The following is a 22,226-nucleotide window of genomic DNA, read 5'->3' as shown; positions in this document are numbered from 1 at the left end:
CCAGCTTTTCTTGACAGTAGAATCAAGGACTTCAGTAAGGACTCACTCGAAGACTCTGGCAAGGAGCCATGAGAGCTGAGTTCTAGTCCTTTCCATGCCACTAACCAGCCAGTTCATGGTGTATAGGAAACCTGAATTTCCCCAGCCTCTGAGGACATTGATGGGCTACATTTACAACAACCATTCAAATTGCTCCCACCAGCTCAGCCAAAAGGTCAGTCCCCTGTATGCTACACCCACCACAGCCCCACTACTGAAAATTCCCCAAAGGTGTCTCATGTGTGTACAACGTAAGTTAGCTGTCTTTAGGGTATCTGGGGATACTACTCCCACTTCTCATGGCTTCCACAAGATATTACGGCGTCTCCCTGAGGACTATCACCCTCCTACCATTTTTTCCCTGCCATAGAAAAGTCAGAAGTCTTAGTGCCAAAGATTCCAAGTGATCATTCTTAAAAGGCTCCCTGGCCAGGCATGGTGGCTCACGCCTGTAATCCCAGCACTTTGGGAGGCTGAGGTGGGTAGATCACGAGGCCAGGTGTTCAAGACCAGCCTGACCAACATGGTGAAACCCCGTTTCTACTAAAAATACAAAAATTAGCTGGGTGTGGTGGCATGCACCTGTAATTCCAACTACTCAGGAGGCTGAGGCAGGAGAATCGCTTGAATTCGGGAGGTAGAGGTTGCAGTGAGCCAAGATCTTACCACTGCACTCCAGCCTGGATGACAGAGCAAGACTCCATCAAAAACAAACAAACAAACAACAAACTCCCTTTCCCAGTGAGTCATACTCGTAAGCTAGTTCCAAAAGTGTTGCTGGTGCCCACAGAGTCTTGTAGATTTTCACAGACAGCTCCGAGGCTGGATGCCAGGATAGAGGTTTCAACACTTTGGGGACCAAGGAGCGTCTCCTGGGTCAGCTTGGGATGCTTGGCTCCTTCTTCCCATGGGGTGAGCTCTTTCTCCAGAGACTCCTCAGCATCTTGCGGCAATAATCTCCGCCAGGCGTGCTCATACAAGGCTGCACTAAGTGGTGGACGTGCCAAATGGGAGTCCTGCTATATCAAAAAGATGTGGGGAAATGGTCTGGAAAACGGACACATCCTTTACCCCTGTGGATCTCAGTTTCCTCACACATAAAAAGATTGGACTAGATCAGTATGTTTTCAAAGGTAAGGACTCCTTTATTTTTAAGTCAGCTTTATTCAGATCTAATTTATATACAGCGAAATACACACTTTTTAGGTACACACTTTGATAAGTTTTGACATATATGTATGTCATTTAACCACCACCACATGTGAGATATATAGAATTTTCCTATCACCCCAAAAAGTTTGTTGTGTCTCTTTGCAATGAATCCCCATTCCTCCAACCCCAGCTCCTGATCCACTGATCAGTTTTCTGTCCCTAAAGTTTTGTCTCTCCTAGAATGTCATACACATGGAATTCTGTCTTATCATTGAGTTGTAAGCTTTCCTTATAGATTCTGGATTCAAGCCCCTTATCAGTTATATGTTTTGGGAGGGCTTCTTTCAGTAAAAATACTAAAAACATTTCAAGGACTTGCAAATAATCCTTTGTATATAGTACTAAAGCATTCTTTGACTAAAAATATGTACAGTAACAAAAAGTTGTTCTTTTAAAATGAATGCCTTAAATAAATTAAGACTGTATTAATTACAACATAATCATATATATATATATATATTTTTTAAATCATACATGACATTTACTTGAATGAGAAGTTTTCTTTCAGACCTCCTTTGGGAAGCTGATAAAATACAGTGATCCTTTCCCCCCTGCAAATTGTCAAATAAACACACATATAAAATATTTGCATTCAATTTCAGAAGGTTCATAGATGCTGAAAATTCACTATAAATTACCTAGGGATAGCTCCATGGCCCTAAGATGAAGCATGACTAATTAATTCTGTCCATAGACAAACGTAATGTACAAGCTGGTTCAGGCATCCCTGCAACAGCTCTAGGGTGCCCCAGAGGCTCAGAGTCCACAACTGGGAACCCAGCATGGGTGGCCTCTGAGCTCAACAAAATCTACAATTCTCACTTCACCAGGACAAGGATATTCAGATACCTCAAATGACACATTTCCCCAGTGCTAAGAAAAAAAAAATCCTTGGGAAAACCAGGGAAACTTATTATGCATGCTCTGATATTAAAAAGGACAGAGTGGCAAATATCCTTGCCTGGGATTGGTGAATCCAAGCTTCTCCTTTCAACCCTATCTGTTCATGTTTTAGGAGCTGAGGCTCTCTCTTCAGGTGAGGTGATTCGATTTGGCTCTGAATCAGCTGGTCCAAGCTTGCCTTTTTTCCGTGGGCCTCGCTACACACTTCTCTAGTGCTTCCCATGAACACACTTAATTGGCCGTGTGTCAGCTCAATTGCTGAGCTGATCTAAGTCATGATGAATCTTTCCTGCTCTTTGCCCCTGGCCCCAGCTTGCCACATAATTCTGTATCATCAGCACTCACCATGAATTTACATTTGTTCTTTTTTTTCTGGGTCATTTATAAAGCTGGAGGCAGAAAGCGCCCAACATATTGATTTGGAGGAATTCTGTTTTAGTCTTTCCACTTTCCTGTTGAACATTAATAGCAAAAGCACACATATATTTGTGAAATTTGTGGATAGAAAAGGGGTCACTGTCAAGAGATACTTTGGGGAGAGATTTGGTGATGGATGGGGAAGCTGTTGATAGACAAAGATAGGGGTCCCTGATGATTACTGGTTGAATGGTTGCAGGAAAATTCCATCAACTGTGAAGACGGGAGTCGGGTGGAGAAAGAGAGAAACAGATCATGAGTCCATTTTTTAAAATGTTGATTTTTGAGAAGTTGGCAGAGAGATCCAGGAGGGAATTGGATAGAGAAATCTGCAGCTCTGAAATGAGGTCTGGGCTGGAGACAGAAATTTGGGAGTCATTGACATGTAGCCCTGAGAGTGGAGGAGCTTGTCCAGGGTTTTGTAGACAGTGCTTCAGGTTATGGACAATATGTTGTCTTCTTCCTTCAGAGCAGGCCACAGAATTGACTGAAATGTGTAACTTTCATGTCCCCCCATGAGCAAACAGCATGTTTCTACTCTGTGATGTGTATATTAGGGAGCATGTATGCCAGTATTTCTTTTTTATTCTCTCCAAAAGAAAATTCATTCTGCAAAACATTATCAAGCAATGCAGCTCGTAATAAAGATGTTGGAGAACTGAAAAAGAGAGCTTACATGCACCCCTTACAGCAAAACTCTCCACACATTTCCAGCAGATGTATGTGTCCCTCCGTGGTCACCTTCTTTCCCACCATCACCTGTGTTTTTCTCCACTGCCACCCTTCCAACGAAAAAGCTTAGTTGTGCCTTTATTGTTCTAAACAGTTCAACTCTGGCCTCTAATTTGCACATTCCTCTCAGTAAGAGAAACCTCCTGCAGTTAACCAGGCCCACCTCCTTAAAAGGGAGTATGACCCCAATAGCAGTAATGTAACATACATCTTGGGGGAGCTCCCCCAACCTCGACTTTAGTATGAGGTGCAGGGTGGGATTGCAAGAAGGGTTTCTCAACCTTGGCACTATTGACATTTGGGGCTGGATCATTCTTTCTTGTTGGGGAGGGGGAAAGTCCAGTGCATTACAGGATGTTTGACAGCATCTCTGGTCCCTACCCGCTATATCCCTGTAGCACACTTTCACCACATCTCCCACCTTCAGTTGTGATTTCTCAACTTCTTGGAATAAATCCCCAACTCTCCCATTCACAGATTTTGTGACTCTGGACAAATGATCTAGCCTCCATGTGCCTCGGCTTTCTCATCTAGAAAGTAGGGGTAATAATAATACCTACTTCATAGCATTCTAGTGAAAATTAAATGATTTAATACTTCTGAGGGGCCAGGTGCCATAGGTCACACCTGTAATCCCAGCACTTTGGGAGGCTGGGGCAGGGTGGGTTGCTTGAGTCCATGAGTTTGAGACCAGCCTGGGCAACATGGTGAAACCCCATCTCTACTAAAAATACGAAAAAGTAGCTGGGCATGGTGGTGTGCACCTGAAGTTCCAGCTACTTGGGAGGCTGGGCAGGGAGGATTGCTTGGGCCTGGGAGTTCAAGACTGCAGTGAGCCATGATTGCACCACTGCACCCTACCCTGGGAGACAGAACGAGACCCTGTCTCAAAACAAAACAAAACAAAAAAGCTTGTGAGGGCCTGCATATAAAAAGTAATGAGTAAATGTTACCTCTTATTACTCCCAAGGACTTATCAAATTATTCCTTCTGATAGGAATCATTCTAGATAGGATTCTAGATAGAAATAATTCCAGATAGAATGTTCTGCATAGAATTTTTCCCAATAGGTGCAGCAAACCACCATGGCACATGTATACCTAGGGAACAAACCTGCACATTCTGCACATGTATCTCAGAACTTAAAGTAAACTAAAACTTAAAAAACGTTTAAAGGAGATGCTCAGAAATTAATCTCCTGTATCAAAAAGTGAACAGTGACAACCAAATCAAATTAGTCCAGGAGGAAAAAAAAAAAAAAGAACTCTCCTCAAGAGGAGCTCGGTGAATACAATTTTTTTTTCCAATTTGACTTAATAATTTTATTTTTAACCAACTCTGAAAGCCTCAGAACAAGTAAGTTCAACTCCTGTTTTCAAAAGAGGATTTGAATGTTAATCCAGCTCAGTGAACAAAGATCAGTGACTTTTTATTTTTTATTTATTTATTTTTTTAAGTATACGTAGGTAGCAAAAACCTAATGTTTAACACTAGGTTGTCCCCTTGACTCTAATCCTTTAACCTACCTAAGGGTGAGAACTTGTGCTTACATAAAACAGCTTGAACACCCAGGCTACACGCAAAGGAAAACCGGGCATCCTCCTCCTCACCCCGGGAATGTGTGTGCAGTTGTGTTTCTACTGGAGAACTTGGCTCTGATTCTCCCACTAAATTATTGCTCTTCCTCTGACCTGGCAGCTTCACCTGCTCCTTGACCCCCGCCTCCCACAATAAGTCAATAAGTGATAGTTCTTTCCTTTGATATCCCCAACAGGGGGTTGTGTGGGGGAGAGTTTTTACGGTAATTCAGCAGGAGTGAATGGCGAATCACCTAAAGATGAACATTACAATGTAATTAAGCCTTTTTTTTTTTTTTTTTTTTTTTTGGAGGCGGAGTCTCCCTCTGTTGCCCAGGCTGGAGTGCAGTGGTGTGATCTCAGCTCACTGCAACCTCCGCCTCCTAGGTTCAAGTGATTCTCCTGCCTCCACTTCACAAGTAGCTGGGATTACAGGTACGTGCCACCACACCTGGCTAATTTTTGTATTTTTAGTAGAGACAGGTTTCACCATATTGGCCAGGCTGGTCTCGAACTCCTGACCTTGTGATCTGCCCGCCTGGGCCTCTCAAAGCACAAGGATTACAGGCGTGAGCCACCGTGCCCAGGCTAGTTAAGTCTTTTAGCAGTACATATCCCCAAGAACTTCTCCCTGGCTCTCTCCTCTCTCAGGTCCCAGCTCCTTTCATCTTTCAGAACCCAATCCTCTGCCCCTTCTCATCTCTTCCAGCTTTTCTTTGTTCCTGGGCTCACCACCTGCCGCCTCAAAATTCATCTTTCTTTACTCTGCAGAGCAATTTGGTTCCATTTGTTTCATTCCATGTGCCACAGGGAGGAACCCTAAGACAGATCCTTTTACAAAATGGCACCTCAAGGAACCTGAATCTTAAGAGACAGTTCTGATTCCTCAACCAGGTTTTAAGAATTTTTTCCTGCATATGCTTATGTATCTTCATATAACATTATAGAACACACAGCCCCATATCTCACCACCATTCTTTTATAACAGGGACTGTTGCCGTTTTTGTAGTTTGCTTTTTAGTGTTTTGTTTTCTTTAAAAAATCAACTTTATTGAGATAAAATTTTCATACAATAAATGCATTCATTTTAAGTGTGCAGTTTGATGAGTTTTGACAGCTGTATATATACCCCTGAAGGCATGACCACAATCAAGGTATAGAAAATTTGCATTACCCACCAGAAGATGCCTAGTGCCTCCTTATAGCACCCCAGCCCCCAGACAATTACGGATCCGCTTTCTGTAACTACAGATTAATTTTGCCTATCTTATTTTTATTTTTGTTTTTTTGAGATGGAATCTCGCCATGTCACCCAGGCTGGAATTGCAATGGTGCAATCTCGGCTCACTGCAACCTCTGCCTCCTGGGTTCAAGTGATTGGTGATTCTCCTGCCTCAGCCTCCCGAGTAGCAGGGACTGGAGGCACGTGCCACCACACCAGGCTAATTTTTGTGTTTTTAGTAGAGACGGGGTTTCATCATGTTGGTCAGGCTGGTCTCGAACTCCTGGCTTCATGTGATCTGCCTGTCTCGGCCTCTCAAAGTGCTGGGATTACAGGCATGAGCCACCGTGCCTGGCCCTAGAATTTTATATAATCAAATCATCCAGTATGAAGTCTTTTGTATCTAGCTTCTTACAGTCAGTGTGACCTTTCTGAGAGTCATCCGTGTTGTGTGTGTGTACCAGCAGGTCTTCCTTTATTGGTGAGTAGTTTCCATTGAGTGGATATATAAAAATTTATGTATCCATTTGTCTGCCAAAGAACATTTTCTGGCCTTTTTTCCACATGCACATTTGTATTTAATCATTGTATGAATTAATGTAATTATTGCATAGAGAGAATTTGGAAAGTAAAAACAAAGCAGAAAGAAGCAGAGAGGAGAACGCAACCTAATTTTTCAATCAGTGGCAAACATGTTTGACACTTTGACATATTTCCTTCTCACATTGTTTTCTTTTTCAATTTTGCACATATTTAAGTTAATGTTCTGCATATTACTTATATACTGCTTCTGTCACTTAAGTTTTACATCATAAGCACTTTCCTAAAAGCTATTAAAGAGAATGGGGTAGATTGTGCTGATGTAAAATGGTTGTCAAGATACAGTGTTAAGTTAAACTGCTGAATGATATATTCAGTATGATCACATTTGTAAGGGGACAAGCAGTGAATGTTTGTGAGAGGGAAAGTGAGTAGCTGAGTCAGAGAGTTGACCTGAAGCTGGACTGTGGAAGGTCTCCACAGTCATACTAAGGACTTTGGATTTATTTGGAGTAAAGTGGGGAGCCATTAGATGGTTTTGAGGAGAGAAGTGATATGACATGACATGTGTTTTAAAAGGCTCTCTCTGGACAATGTTGAGAAAAGACCATTGAGCAACATGGATGGAAGGAGGCTAGGTTGGCAGCTATTGAAATAATCCAAGGGAAAGGTAATAACGGTGGAAAGGATGGGAGATGGTGAGATTCTGGATGTATTTTAAAGGCACGTCCCATGGACTAGATGTGATGTGTGAGAGAATGATAAAAGTCAGAGATTACGCTAATAGTTTTGAACTGGGCAACTGAATGTGTAAAGTTGCCATTTGCTAAGTTAGAGAAGACTGGGAAGTACAGTGTGGGGAGGGAGAGATGGGGAGCTTGGTTTAGACGCATTCAGTTTAAGAAAGCTTTTATATCCAAGTAGAGATGGTGGTTGAGCAGCTGGATATATGAATTTGGAGCTCTGGGGAATGAAGCAGATGAAAATATAATGCGGAATTCATCAGCATATAGATAACATTTAAAGACATTAGATTGGATGAAATCACCAAGGTAAATGAGTTTAGATAAAGAAGAGAAGAGACCCAAGAACTAAGCTCTGGGCATTCCACCATTATAAGGAAAGAGACATGAGAATAAAGCATCAAAGGGAAATGAAAAGGAGCAGCCAGTGAAGAAGAAAGAGAACCAGGAGAGTGTGATGTCCTGAAGACCACGCGGGAAAGGTGTTTGAAGGAGGAAAGAGGGGCCAACTATATTAAAACAAAGTTGTTAACAACTTAAGTTGAAGACTGAGAATTGGTGACTGGATTTAGCAATATGGTGGTCTTGGTGATGGTCACAGCAGCAATTATGGAGGAGTGGTGGGGCAAAAGCCTGGCTGAAGAGGGGTCGGGAGAGAATGGGAGGTGAGAACTTAGATGAGAACAAAAAACTTGGTTAAAAGTCTGTGCAATGGAATTTTTTTTTTTTTTTCACAAGAAAAGATGACTGGAACTAGGTTTACTCAGTTTTGAAAGGGAAGCTGTGTTAGTCAGTTCTGGCTGCTATAACAATGTACCATAGACAGGGTGGCTTAGAAACAACAGAATTTTATTTCTCACAGTTGCAGGTCCAAGACCAGGGTGCCAGCATGGTTGGGCTCTGGTGAGGGCCCTCTTCTGAGTTGCAGACTATCAACTTCTTGTTGTATCCTCATGTGGAAGACAAAGAGAGAGAGTTAACTTTCTGGCCTCTTCTTCTAGGGGCACTAATCTCACTCAAGAGGGATCCACCCTCATGACCTAATCACCTCCCAAAGGCCTTATCTCCAAATACCATCACACTGGGATTAGAGTTTCAACATATGAATTTGGGGGGACAAAAACATTTAGTCTGCTGCAGAAGTTAGTATGACAACTAGACATACCATTCCTCAAGAGGAAATAGACATTCTAGAAGGAAAATGTAAGAAATGCCAGAATGGATGGGAGTCAGAAGCTCAGCAATCCCAAATACACTCTAATTCATTGTATGACTTTTATCAAGATTTGATCTCTCTAGACCTGTTCTTGCATTTGTAAAATGAACGTTTTGAACTAGAAAACTTCGGAAATCATTACATAATTTAAAATACTATGACATCCTCTAAGTATTTACAGATCTTTTACATAAAGCATTGTGAATGGCTTCTTCCTCACTCCCTCTGGCTGTTAATAGCTTTCTCCACAGGACCCTAACTATTCTTGACCCTCCCAAACCTGCAGATGACTTTGCCATCTTTTCTACCAAGAAGGAAGGTCATAACAGAGGAACATTCTTTAAATGCCTTTCCTTCACCTCACAAATTCCTCATGCTTCAGGAGAAAAAGAGTTTCTCTTTCTTTCCATCTGTGCACTCATCCCATCACTTCCCATTCCTCTATACAAGTTAGAAATAGAAGAGGAGTGAATAAACTTGCTTTCAGTCCTGGGTAGGGAGGGGTTGTTATGCCCATTCCTCAGACAGCAAAACTGAGGCTCAGAGAGTATAAAATAATTGCTGAGATTTACACCAGTGTAAAGGGAGGGTGTGGGGCTGTTACCCAGGTCTGCCTGACTCCTCAGCTCTTCTGTCTCACCACAGTCTTCATTGAATGGAACGCATCCATAAATGAAGGGCTAATTCTTCATTTTTTTCTGTGCTTTTTTTTACCCCCAACAGCATTATTGTCTGTGTGCTGGTGTTATTGTTTGTGTTGATCTGGCTGTGGATGCCTCTTGGCAAGATGCCCACCTGCAAGTCTGTCTACCTGCTAACTATTGTAATTTTTTTTAAAACTCTTGGCTTATATAGGGCTCTTTTCAATCATGGACTTGGACCTTTTAAATCCTAATGCCACCTACGCAAAAGAATTCACTAGTATGTTACCTGTTAAATGCAGTTCAAAAATATGCAAAACTAAACGATATGTTCAGGTACATGTCTGTAGTAAAACTATAAAGAAAAGGAAGAATGCATCTGTAAGTTAGCAATTGCCACAGACATATTGTATAAGGAATTGCTTAAAACCTAGTGTCTTAAAGCCACAGTCATGTATTATCAACCCCTAGCTGGGGCCTGGCTAGGAGTTGGCTGATCTAGGCTGGGGTTGGCTGGGGCGACTCAGCCCCACTCCTGTTGTCTTTCATCCTCTTCCTTGAGTAGCATACTAGTCCAGCCATGTTCTTTTTGTGGTGATTGCAAAGATGCAAAAAAGCAAATGGAATCATGGAAAGATTATTGAGGCCTGGGCTCAGAACGGACATATCATTTCTGCTTCCTTCTATTGGTCAAACCCAAAGCTGTGGGGAGATGTGCCTTCTCCACAGTGGGAGGTCTCTGCAGAATTACATAGGAAAAGGTGTGGATACAGTAAAGGGTGAAGAATTGGGACTGGTAATATAATCTACCACAATAACAAAAGGCAAAATTCAGGATAGTGTTTACTGGTGGGCCGGGGGACAGCAGGTTTGGAATCAGGGAACAATGCCCTAAGGGCTGCAATGAATCTGTTAATGTTGTGGTTCTGAAGCCAGATTGTAAGTACATGGCTGTTTATTATCTTGTTCTTTATAGCTTATATAGTCTGTGTATGAAATATTGTTTAGAATTTTTAAAAAGTTACTGGAATCAGATAAATGAATAGTAAAAGTTGCAGCTTTTTGACAGTCTCACATTCTATATTATTTCAGCTTCATTGTTTAAATGTGTGCTTCCCTTTACTAATTTCCGATTTTCTAATTTTGCTTACTTTCACTTGCCAATACAAATAATGGTTTGGTTATCTGACATCTGGACATTAATATCATCTACATGCATATTTATAATCTTAGTATGCTGCTCACTTTAAAAAAACCTCAGACTTTACATTTTAACCGAGTTCATTTTCCTTAGTTGCTCTCAAACTCATCTAAAACCATAAATTGTTGTCCTGGCAGTTATTAGTCTGGATTGATTAGGTTTGATCTCTGGGTTAATTTCACATGTAATCATATTATAGTTAGTCACACCTAGTGGCTCTATTAATTCAGATGTATTTGCACTTCCTTACCTATTAATTACAACCACCTCTGAAGACTGATTGGGTCTCAGCTACCAAAGAAAAGCAATCCCCATATATCAGAGAACAAATTAATGCCTCCCAAACTAGGAGAACTTGGTTGGCTTGGAGGCTCTGTAGGAATATTATTGATGACATCTTTATTTTCTTCCTTCCTTGAAGATGAATGGTGTACCTGCTAAATGAACCAGCAATCTCATGGCCAGGTCTACAGTCTGGCAGAATTTGCTTGGACTATGATCTGGGAATGAAGCAATGGGAGAAGCACACATACAACATCAATGCAAATTTTATTTATAAAAATTCAAAAACATATATTTTGTTGAGGTCCACTTCATAAAACTTATTCATCTTTCTCTTTTTATTTGAAGATTGTTCACTGCATAAATACATTTGGGCATAAATTAAATAGAAAGTCTGAAACCAGTTCTGTACTTAATCAGCAAAACACAGTAAGCATACTCCAAGCTTGAACCGCCGGCTGTCCAAGCCTTATCCAAAGCCCTGCTGAGAGAAGCACTATTCAGGGAGCGTTATTTGAAGGACGTGTGGTTCTATCTGTTCCTCCATAAAACCTGATCTTAATGTCTCCATTCAGTAGGACCCTCAGAAACTATATGGCCCCTCAAAGCACTGTTTTCAGTGAGGTCCAATTTTGTGCATTAAGGTGCCAGCTTGACTTACAGACAAAAACTACACTGAGCTGACTGTAGGTCTTTTATAAGGGACATTACAATCTACATTTCTTAGTAGGTGAAACCCCGCATAACAAAATTCTCTTTATTCTAGGTTCAGAGAAAAGCTCATCATCCCTTGAGCAACTCAGCATCTCCTCATAGAAAATCGAATCATATAATGGGTTGTGTTTCTGTTTTCATTCTGGCCACTAGGGAGCTAAACATTAGTTTTGAAGCTCAACTCCAGTAACTGTTTGCAGTGTCACCACCTGCACACCTGCATTCTAACTCTCTTCTTTAACTCAAGTATTTATTTTAATTTATACTTTTATTTGATTTTAGTTTTTGCTGATGGTTTTTAGACTTTGTTTTAGTTTTTGCTGATGGTTTTTAGACTTTGTTTTAGTTTTTGCTAATGCTGGATTATTGTGTGTCTAACATTGAAGAACACATGTGGGATGTGAATAAATGATAAACATCAAGAGTTATCATGAAGACATTAACCATAAAAATGTGTGGGTATGGGCAGAGAGAGGTATGGATAGGGAGTTAGGCTGGGCAGCCAGCAGCTGGACGTATGCACATGAGTGCCACAATCTTCACTATCACCCAAAGGCAGAGTCACTACCTTCTTAACAGGTAGCACAGTGCTCTTCCCTGACCTCAAAGCTCAAGGCTCCTATTTCCTCTAGCCTGAGGCTGTTGCCCTTCCTACTCCCCATAACTCCAGAAAATCCCCGGGGACAAATTGAGGCCACAGCATCTAGGTGTTTTCTGTGCTGCCCTCAGGCCACCTCCACTAACTCTCTCCCTCTTTTTTTTTTTTTTTTTTTTTTTTTTTTTTAGATGGAGTCTCATTCTGTTTTCCTTGCTGGAGTGCAGTAGCATGATCTCTGCTCACTGCAGCCTCTGTCTCCTGGGTTCAAGTGATTTTCCTGCTTAAGTCTCCTGAGTAGCTAGGATTACAGGCACCCACCACCACACCCAGCTAATTTTTGGATTTTTAGTAGAGATGGGGTTTCAACATGTTGGCCAGGATGCTCTTGAACTCCTGACGTCAAGTGATCTGCCTGCCTCGGCCTCCCAAAGTGCTGGGATTACACCTCCCAGGTGTGAGCCACCAGGCCCAGCCCACTAAGTCCCTCTTTTGACCTGCACAGAGTCCTTCCTCTCCATATCCACCAGCTGGAGGTGGATCCAGGAGGGTCTTCTCTGCATGGCTGCAGGTACCCTTGGAAGTTCTGGAAAGTGTGAAGAGTAAAGTACAGTGGAATGGCCACTGCAATACACTCTGATATGTTTCATCCAGTGGAGGTGGCATTTACTGAGACACAGGGCTGGGCACTGTGGGGTGATGCATAGAGGAGACAAGGCTCAGCCTCCAGGTACTACTACTCTGCTTAGCAGCACAGCCATGCAACCAACTGTGGGACCAAGAGTGTTGTCTGTTAGCTTTCAACTTTTAATATGTTTAATTTTTTTTTTTTTTTTTTAGCACTGGGTACTCTTCGTCTGACAAGATATTACAGATTCTCTTTAGGAGATAAGAGCAGAGCTGTCCTGGTTGGGTGGACTAGGCTTTCAGGCCCGCCCAGCTAAAGGTCCCTGTGCTTCCAGCTCCTCCACTTCTGGGTAAATAGAACCCTGGGGTTCCTCAGAGAACAGCCTGAAAACCATTAATATGGCAATGTATAGCAGTTAACTACCTGGGTTTGAATTCTAGCTTTGTTACTCACTAGCTCTTAATCCTGACAAAGTTACTTAACTTCTTGGACTGTCAGTTTCTTCATCTGCAAAATTGGGACAGAAATTATGCCTGTTTCATTGGAGTTGTGAGATTTAAATGCGCTAATGCATATAAAGTACTCAACATTAATTTAGTGGTACCAGTTAGTCAATAAGTGATGAGGACTCATAAGCTATAGCTATTAGTCTTATTAAGGACTTATTGCTATTAGTCTTGTCATTGAACTGAAAGAGTTACTGGATTCAGTAAATGAGGGAGATTGAGCTCTGTCAATCTGAGACCTCTCAAAGAGGAGATAATTTTTCCAGTCAGGGAGATAGTGTAAAAGCAGCCACATGATCAAGCTGCAAGTCAAGTATCAACAAATTTAAGAGATTTTTTTTCTTTAATCACAAAAATATCACATTTGGATTTTTGAAAAAACAATGAAAAATTTGGGCAGGGTGATCTTCAGCAGGCCATTTGATCCCCTGAGCCAGTTTCCTTTTCTGAAGAACAGAGGCAATGAACCTCTGTTCCCAGAGTTTTGGGGAGGCTCAAATGAGGCTTGAGAGTGCCAAGCATCCTCCGAGCTGTTTGTCATCGAGCCCCAAGGAGCCCTTGGCACCTAGTAGGCGTCAGTAAATATTTGTTGCATCTGAACTCTTTCCATCTGGGAAGCTCTCCAATGGCCTGGAATCTCCAGCTCTCCCACTAAGCAGGTCAGAAAAGCAACTTAAAGGATCCATTTTAGTGTCCATTTTCTCACTTTTCCCCCTGAAAAACCACTTACAAAGCTGCCAACTTTCTCATTTGGCTTTTTCTGGCCTGGTTGCATCTTATTAACGGTCACTTCATTCATCAGCATAAGGAAGACTCCATTCTGTCAACAGGAGGGCAGGGCTTGGCCTCCAGTCACAGGGCAATGGCGGGGGTGGAGGACCCGGGAAACAGCCACAACGCAGGTTTAGTGAATTAAAAAGCTGCTGTTGAGAAGGCCCGGGATTCCCAAACAGCCCTCCCTCCACCCCCAAACAGCTGATCATTGGCTAGTGAGGAAGCGGGTGCTCCTTCAGAAAACCCTATTCATTCATTCATTCATTCATCCATTTAACTACTCATTCATTCACAACTATTTCTCCAGTGCTTATTATGCACAGGAAATAGAATGCTGAACAGAAAAGCACACCCACTCCCTGCCCTCATGGAACTTACAGTTTGAGGGGAGGATCACTCACATTAATTAAATGATCTTCTCCATCTTTGGGGCTATGGTGCATTCCGGGGAGGCTTCCTGAGGAGGTGACCCTGATCTAAGATCTAAAGGAGACCTTGGAGGAAACGGTCTGTGGGGATGGGGGAGATGGTTCAAAGAACATCATATGCAAAGGCCCTACAGAAATAAGAACGTTTTGGGGACACAGACAAGCAAGATCGAGAAAGTTCGCTTGCTTTTGATGGGACCCTTAGGCTGGAGACACGCTGGTCACCAAGTAGCGCCAAGTGCTCAGGCAGAAGTCAGCCGACTCTGGGTTCGAATCCCAGCCCCACTGCTGGTCAGCTCCTTCTTAGACCTCAGTTTTCCAGCTGTAAAATGGGACTAAGGCCATTCTTGTAGGCCAATGGTGAGGATGGGAAATACGCACGTCATTACCCGATGGGACGGTGCCAGCCCCCCTCGTCCACCGACGCGGGCCTGATCTACGGTTCCGAGCCGGATCCCGGGGTGTCCGCGCGTCTAGGGCTGGAAACCCGCCGCCACAGCGGGCTCGAGGTCGTCCCCGCCCGCAACATATGCGCTAAGGAAAGTGCTACGAACGTCAAACGGCCGCCCCCCGCCGGCACCATCTGCTCTGCGAAGCCGAAACCGCGGCAGCTGCGCGCCCAGCCCCTCCACCCGCGCCCCGCGCCCCGAGTCCGGATCCGCCGCCCGGCGGCACCGCGGACAGCGCCAGCCCGGGGGAGGTGGGCGCGGGGCTGGGGGCGCTGGGAGGAGGGGTCCGCTGTTAAGACCCTCCCGCCGCCTCGGGGCTGGTCCGGGTCTAGCCACATCAACTGTGTGCTTGAAATGTCAGTTCTTTTCCAGGCAGGCTGCCGTTCGTTTGGCTCCGCCCTGTGGGGGCGTACCAAAGCACGGATAACTGGTCCCTGAGACAGATGAACCTGGGTTCTAACACCCGTTCAAAAACCAACCAGCTTTGTGGTAGTAGGCAAGTCGCTTAACTTCTCTGGACCTCTGTTTTGTCTTCTGTAAGATGGGTATAATAAGAGCTATGCCCTAGGGTTGCTAGGAGGATTAAATAGAAAGTTCTATGTGAAGTGTTTTAACACAATGCCTGGCGCATAATAAAACATAACTGCTAGCTAATCATTTTATTCAAAGCTTGCTTTCCTAGGGCTTTATGGTTACTCGCTGGGTTTCTGTAGCCCCTTAAAATTTCAGCTTGCTGCCCATCCCCACTCTCCTGTATTCTTCTTCAAACGTGGATGAACAGGCCCAAAGATGCTGCGGCGAGCATTTCGCCACTACATTGGGAAATCCCTGGATTCCCCACACTCTCCTGGTCCTGAATGAGACTCAGTTTGCAAATGTCTTTTGATGTTGTCCAGAAACATCCGTTATAACAAAGGCCATTTTCAAAATGGTAAAAGTTCACGAAATGACTGGCTAGAAGAGTGGCTGGAGGGAAGGCAGGGTGGAAACAGAAGGTCGACTGAGAACAGGGAAATGGAAAATAAAGAGGCCTGAGGTAGGGAGGTGGCTACATTAAAAATGGATCATTCCAGGATTTCATCTCATGCAAAGGTAATCAGAAGGCATGGGCTTTTGCTAACATTTTACCACTTAGCATTTTGGCCATGCTACTTTAGGCAGTTGAGTTGACAAACGTTCACTGCGTGGCTGCTATGTGTCTGGCGCTGTGCTAGGCTCTGGGACTAAAAATGTGACCAAACCTAGACTGTGCCCTCAGGAGTTGATGGTCCAGTGGGAATCAGACAAGCATGGGTGGAATGGTGGAGGGTGCCTCAGGGCCCCAAAGAGAGGCCTATCAATGTTCTAGGGGCTTAGTGGGAGTCACCAAGCTTCACCACACCTAATTTTCCCATCTGAGGCTCTGGGCTCACAATCTCCACCTGCAAGGCTTATGATAAGTAGCAGCTGAGCCTTTCTTCACTCCTGGAACCTGACTGCCTACCCTGCGCCCCACCCTGAAAGCTCAGCACTCTGCTGTCCTTCAGCACCCAAGCAGCTGCCACAACCTTGAAGACTAAAAAGAGGAAAACACGAGAAAATGCTATATAGAGGAAATCATTGCACAGCACAAGAGATGTGTATTACAAACCCCGACGTCAAAGGTCACCTGCCATACTCCATGGCGCTTTGGGTGCTAAACAATACGAATGGGGGATGATGATGGGGGTGAAGAGAAAGTGAAGGGGATGTGGAGGGGCAAGAGTGGAAGAGGAAGATTTGCCTTTTATGGAAGAGCTGCATCATGTTTATTATTTTAACAAATGTGTGATTCGACAAATATGTACTAAGCGTAAATTCTGTGCAAGAAAGTGAACAGACCAAAGTCCCTGCTCTCAGGAACTTACAGGTTCCTAGTGGGCCTTCGGCGTGCAATCAAGTTACCAAAACATATAAAGTGGTTGGTGATGAGTGCTCTGAAGATGACAAAAGAATAATAAAGGGTTAGGAGCAACAGTGACTGCGGATTTATGTAGCATCTGAGCGTGTGAATGCTAATATTCAGATAATTTTTTGTCTGAACCTAGTCATCCTTTTTTGGGGGGAAGTAAATTATTCATGTCTATACTCGAAGTAAATATGTTCAATTCACCTTAAATTTTCTAAAATAGTCTTCTATTAGATCATATAGGCAAAATGAGCCTTTAAAAAACACCCTTAAACCTGTTCAGATTCAACTAATACAACATGTCAATATAGATGCTTCTAGAGTCTTTTCTATGCATAGCACTATATATATATATATAATTTAAAAGGGATCATTACATACTGTGTTATAATAGTATTCCATGACAAACTTTCCTTACTGGCAGACATATTTTGGCAATATTATCTTAAATAACTCTATAGTATTCATTGTGTCTGTGTATCCCAATTTAATTAACTGATCCCCTATGACGGAGCATTATTTTAAATAATGCCACAATGAATCTCTAAGTATCTGCCCACATCCCTAGTTAACTCCACACTCACAGAGTCCTAAGTGTCTTCCTGGAGACTTTGGAACACTCTCAGGCAACAGAGGAGCAGAGAAACGTGATGGTGTTTTTGAGGGGAGGAGGTATCACCTTTTGGGGCCATCTCCCTGCAAAATAGGTAGCTCAATTCCTCAAATTTTGGGGCTGCTTTCAGCTTAAGTCTAGAACCCAAGACTATTTTGCACTCGAAAAGGTCAATCTTTTTTTAAAAAATTGTCTATTAGCTCATTGTCTTTATTAAATTACTTATCTAATACAACTTAAGAGACCCAGAAGTGTGCTGCAAGCTTCTTGAGGCCACCACTTTTAGTGTATGTCATCTGGAGTGTCCAAGGTCTCTGAAGTTTGATGTTCTCATTCATGAACTGGGGATGATAACAATATCCCTGCCTTAAAGAGTTATTGCAAGGAGGAAATGAGATGGTATGCATGAATGTGCCTATGCTAAAGCAAGAGGCTGCTTTACTCACAATAGCTGATGTATGCCAGGACCTTTGCTAAGCACTTTGCATATTTATTCCTCAAGAGAGCTCAATGGGATAGGTATTATCATACCCATTTTATAGATTTGGAAACCAAGACTAGAGAGGGTAAATAACCTGCTCAGGAAATTGAACTGATATTTGCCATCAGATCTATCTGAATTGTTTAAGGCCTGTGCCTCAAACACCACTCCATCCTGCCTCCCCAACTACACTTTAATTGGGTTACCAATGCAATCCAAATGTTCCATTAGCATTTTAGTATCCAAATCCCCATTACCGTAAGCCTCCACCAACTCATGTTATAAGTCCCGACCCCTGAGGCATTCTTCTCCCCTATGGTTTCTGGATCTCTTACCAAGGACTGAAATGAATTTACCCAAATTAATGCATGCTGCCATGTCTAGCCAAGTTGGTCCTCTAGAACCACTGTCCACCACAGGCCCATGGTGAGCTGGAATGCCCCACTGCCACTCAACTGTTGTGGCAGCTCTCAGGCCGTGTCTGGATGCCAAGGAGCAAGGATCCTGCTCTTGCTACTCCCATGTTGTAGACTACTCACCAGTTACCCCTACTTGCAAAATGAGTAAGATTACCCGTGGTTTGGGTTATGTTCAGTTGAGGAAGGCAGGGATACTGTAGCAGGTAGAACCATAAAGCAAGGGCTCAATAAGTTTTCTACTTTTTTGAAGCTCTTTTTACTTTTTTCCCCCTGACTCAACCTTTGCCCCTCCCACTGTACCCTAAGCAGCCACCACATTTGTGCAGGTCATGCTGAAACCATGTTTCTACCACCAGCTGGTAGGTAAAACTCCAATGTAAGCTGAAACTCCATTGAAGTTTTGCCTGGCCAATAATGTTTTCAGGAGACGGCTGGAGATGTTGTGGCTAAGTTAGGATGAGAATCCCACCGTGGGGGCTCCCAAGCATTACAGCGTTGAGGGAACCGTTTCAATAGTACACTTGTCATGGATCTTTCTCTTAGGGAACAGACGTTTTGCCAAGATGGCTAAGTCAGGAAGAGTTCTGATGTCAGCAGTTACCCTGAAAGCATCAGTCCCTCTGATCTTTAAGCAACTTGCTATATACGACTCCACCATGAAAGATTTAGCTGATCAACAGGTCCGTCAAATGCCTACTCTGTGTCAGGTGCATTCCACTATTCTAGGAACTAAGATACAGTAGCAAAGAACATAGACACAGTTTCTCACTCAAGAAACCTAGAGACACCAGCTTTCCTTAGGAAGGATTCTCCCTCAGTGCCTCTAATGTCTTTTCTGGCAACTTGGCTTCCATTAGAGCCCCTGTAAATCTACCAGATGTATATCTATGTATCTCATAATCCCAGCTGTGGACCAAATTCCAGTTCTTTTTCTCTGAAGGAAATTGGCTCTCACTATACTTAAGGCCATGGACTCTGGAGTCATTTTGACTGTGTTCAATTCTGATCATGCTCCTCACTTATTACCGACCTTGGACAAGCTACTTAACCTTCTGTGCCTTGGTTTCCTCATTTGCAAAAAGGGATAATAATAATAGGTAACACTATCAAGTATCTACCATATATGCCAGGCACTGTTCCAAGTGCTTTAGATGTATTAACTCAAGATCCTCACAACAACCCGGCACCATAGGCCCTATTAATGCTCCATTTTACAGACAGGAAACTGAAAGACAGAAATGTCAAGCAATTGACAACTGTGGAATAAATCTTAAAAGATCTTTTAAGGATTTAAACAAAGGACATAGCACGTGGTCAATGAATTGCTATTGCTATCATTTTAAGTGAAAAAAAGTAGGATACTAAGTACTAGATAGAGGCAAATTTTAACTGTGAAGAAAAGCACATAGAAAAATCTAGAAGGAAATATATTAAAATACTAACAGTGGTTGCCTAAGGAATAGTGAGATGAGTATAGGTGACGTTCTTCATACCTCTCAGGACTTTTTGGTTTTGTTTTTTCAAGACAGGGCCTCGCTCTGTCACCCAGGCTGGAGTACAGTGGCACAATCATGGCTCACTGCAACCTTGACCTCCCAGGCTCAAGTAATCCTCCCACCTCAGCCTCCCAAATAGCTGGGTCTACAGGCATGCACCACCATGCCAAGTTAAATTTTGTATTTTTTGTAGAAACGGGGTTTTGCCACATTGCTCAGACTGGTCTTGAACTCCTGGGCTCAAGCAATTCGCCTGCCTCTGCCTCACAAAGTGTTGGGATCACAGGCGTGAGCTACCGCACCTGGCCAAAATTATTTTTTAAACAAAAGCTTTCCAAATATTTTACTATAAGTACATGTTTCTTTAATATTCACAAAAAATAGTGCTAAAAAACCTTGGAGAAAATAAACTCCAAAGCTTCTCCTCTGGCCTAATTTTTTCAGGGGCCACTTCCTGTTGCCCTTGGTGACAACTTTGTATTCTCCTATTTGAGAGTTCTAGGCTCTGTGGCACTCCCAAGGCCATCTGACTTGGTGACCCCCATTCAGGGACAGGAGGAGGCCTTCATGCATCCTGCACTTCCCCAGTGAATTGCAGATCCCATTACTCACTTAGCTTCATTATATCTTTAATTATGACCTTTTAGTCTGAATGAAAAAGAAGTATAATTTTGCTTTAAGAGATATGCCAGGCCTACGCTACCAACATTTCTAGGTTTCATAGAAATTGCAGGGATCATAGAAATTTAACCTGATAATTACTTCAATATTTCAAGGCACACAGTTTCCTACTCTCTTAGAATAATTATGGGTTGTGGTTTTTTCTCCCAAATTCTTTTATTTCTCCATTATTAAAGGTTATACTATTTTCTGTTGTATGTCCTAGAGACATAGGATAATGCAGGGCATCCTTATCCACTCTGGTTCATAGCACCCTATTGTGAAAATATGTTGTCCTTTTATTTTCCCCTATTATTATCTCTCTTTGACTATAAGCTTTATGTGGGCCAGGAAAACGTGTATTTGGCTCACTCTGCTTACAGCACCTAAAATGGGACTTAGTACACAGCAGGCATGCTGTAAGTATCTGTTAAATGACTGCCCAAACAAATACATTTAGAAACAGATAAACTAATTGCATTTGTGTATTGTAAAGCAACCTTGATGTCATCAAACTCCTGTTGAGAGTCCACTCCGGAAAGAAAGCAGAGGTCCACAAAGCCACAGAGAAACGATTGGAGCCAGAGGGGTTTCAGAATTCAGGACGTCCAAATTTTATAAATAATATCTTATTTAGTTTCCCAGCAGCAATTAGGTAAGAACCTCATGATCAAACAAGCAAACTGATACATTTGGCTGTGAAAATGTATGAATATTTATATCAAGTGGGACAAATAAAAACTAGAAGTAACCTCAAGTCAGTTCAGAAGAGTTTTTGCTGCTGAATAATTCAGGTCAAATCCAAGTCTGCTGTTAAATAAGTGAGAAGCACTTGTGGTTTTCATAGCTTTCTGGAGTTTGGAATTGTAGGTAAGGACCCGGCAACTTTTTAGGAGTCAGTAGTTCCAAGCGTGTGCTTTAGAGCTGGCATTGTTCCATCTAGGTCCACCACTTCTTGGCTAGATTCTTGGGCAAACTGTTCACATTCTCTGTCTTCTGTTTTCTTATCTATAAGTGAGAATAATGACAGGACCTAACATACAGGGTTGGTAAGAGGATTTAAAAGAATTGATACATAAAAACTGACCCATAATAAGCGCTCAATAAATATTAGCTACTGACGTGTTACCTTATTTCATGAAGCAAAGGGCTTGTGAGACAGGTGTTATATTTTGGTTATCTGAAAGATAAGGAAACAGAGAGTGGGGCAGGTTAAGAACTGGCCCAGTCCAGGTGGCTCATGCCTGTAATCCCAGCACTTTGGGAAGCCGAGGTGGGAGAACTGCTTGAGCCGAGGAGTTCGAGACCAGCCTGGGCAACATAGAGAGAACCCATTTCTACTAAAAAACAAACAAAAAATCAGCCAGGTATGGTGGCCTGTGCCTATAGTCCCAGCTATTTGGGAGACTGAGGTGGGAGAGTCACTTGAGCCTGGAAGGTCAAGGTTGCAGTGAACCATGATTGCACGACTGAGCTCCAGCCCAGGTGGCAGAGCGAGACTGCCACAAAATAAATTTTTAAACAAAGGTAGGGAACAGTGGCTCATGCCTGTAAATCCCAGCACTTTGGGATGCTGAGACAGGCAGATCACTTGAGGCCAGGAGTTTGAGACCACCCTGGGCAACATGGTGAAATCCCATCTCTACAAAAAATACAAAACTTGGCAGGGCGCAGTGGCCCGCGCCTGTAATCCCAGCTACTCAGGTGGCTGAGGCACGAGAACCTCTTGAACCCAGGAGGCAGAGATTGCAGTGGGCTGAGATCCCACCACTGCAGTCCAGCCTGGGTGACAAAGTGAGACTCTGTCTCAA

This window comes from Macaca fascicularis, chromosome 14 (assembly GCF_037993035.2).
Source record: "Macaca fascicularis isolate 582-1 chromosome 14, T2T-MFA8v1.1".
NCBI lineage: Eukaryota > Metazoa > Chordata > Mammalia > Primates > Cercopithecidae > Macaca > Macaca fascicularis.
The sequence above is the reverse complement of the archived record's forward strand: the minus strand, read 5'-3'. Positions refer to the sequence as shown.